Raw genomic sequence first — 1,669 nt, 5'->3', positions numbered from 1 at the left:
CTTGCGAAAGTATTCGGCCCCCATGAATTTTTCAACCTTTTCCCACATTTCAGGCTTCAAAGATAAAAATTGTAATTTTATGGTGAAGAATCAACAACAAGTGGGAAGTTGATCAAAATTTATTGCTGATTTTAAACTTTAAAAAAAAATAATAAAAACTGAAAATTGGGGCGTGCCATATTATTTGTCCCCTCTAAGTTAATACTTTGTAGTGCCACCTTTTGCTGCGATTACAGCTGCAAGTCACTTGGGGTATGTCTCTATCAGTTTTGCACATCGAGAGACTGAAATTATTGCCCATTCTTCCTTTGCAAATAGCTCGCACTCAGTGAGGTTGGATGGAGAACGTTTGTGAACAGCAGTTTTCAGCTCTTTCCACAGATTCTTGATTGGGTTCAGGTCTGGACTTTGACTTGGCCATTCTAACACCTGGATACGTTTATTTGTGAACTATTCCATTGTAGGTTTTGCATTGTTTGGTATCATTGTCTTGTTGGATGACAAATCTCCGTCCCAGTCTCAGGTCTTTTGCAGACTCCAACAGGTTTTCTTCAAGAATGGTCCTGTATTTGGCTCCATCCATCTTCCCATCAATTTTAACCATCTTCCCTGTCTCTGCTGAAGCAAAGCAAAACCATGATGCAGCCACCACCATGTTTGACAGTGGGGATGGTGTGTTCAGGGTGATGAGCTGTGTTGCTTTTACGCCAAAACATCGTTTGGCATTGTGCCCAAATAGTTCGATTTCTTCAGCGCTCTATTGGGAGACCCAGACGATTGGGGTATAGCTACTGCCCTCCGGAGGCCACACAAAGCACTACACTAAAAAGTGCAAGGCCCCTCCCCTTCTGGCTATACCCCCCCGTGGTATCACGGGTTCTCCAGTTTTCAAGCTTTGTGCGAAGGAGGTCAGACATCCACGCATAGCTCCACAGATTTTAGTCAGCAGTAGCTGCTGACTATTTCGGATGGAAGAAAAGAGGGCCCATATAGGGCCCCCAGCATGCTCCCTTCTCACCCGTGGATGGTGTTGTAAGGTTGAGGTACCTATTGCTGGTACAGGGGCTGGAGCCCCACATGCTGTTTTCCTTCCACATCCCCTTGTAGGGCTCTGTGGAAGTGGGATCCTGCCGGCCTCTAAGCTCTGACGCCGGGCTCCATCCACAGACCCATAGCACCTGATGGATATGGAGCAGGAGTACAATCAGGGACAAGGCCCTGCATCATACAGGTACTCTGTGTCCCCGGCAGGCACAGACACACTCCGGGCTGGCTGGGTGTTGTAGTGCGCCGGGGACCGTAACGTTGGAGTTAGTGTTCCTACAGTTTACTGGGGGACTTTGTGTTGTGGGAACGCAGCGCCGACCCCCACTGGATCGGGCGGCGCTGCTGTGACTTGTGGTGCGCCGGGGACACGCCGACCGCGCTTTTACGGCGGCGGCGTTTATAAATCCAGTCCCCGGCTTTTTGCGGCCTAGCTCCGCTTCGTTCCCGCCCCCACCCTGTCAATCAGGGTAGGGGAGAGACGCTGTTTCGCAGCAGCGACGAGGGCTGGAGCCTGATTTACATGCTCCAGCCCTCTCACTAGGCACAGAGGGAAGCAGGCTTCCCGCTCTTAGCCAGGAACGCCCAGGGCCCGCCCCCCCTCCTCTCCCAGGACGCCGGCAGC

The sequence above is a fragment of the Anomaloglossus baeobatrachus genome, chromosome 2, assembly GCF_048569485.1.
Source record: "Anomaloglossus baeobatrachus isolate aAnoBae1 chromosome 2, aAnoBae1.hap1, whole genome shotgun sequence".
Classification (NCBI taxonomy): domain Eukaryota; kingdom Metazoa; phylum Chordata; class Amphibia; order Anura; family Aromobatidae; genus Anomaloglossus; species Anomaloglossus baeobatrachus.
The sequence above is the reverse complement of the archived record's forward strand: the minus strand, read 5'-3'. Positions refer to the sequence as shown.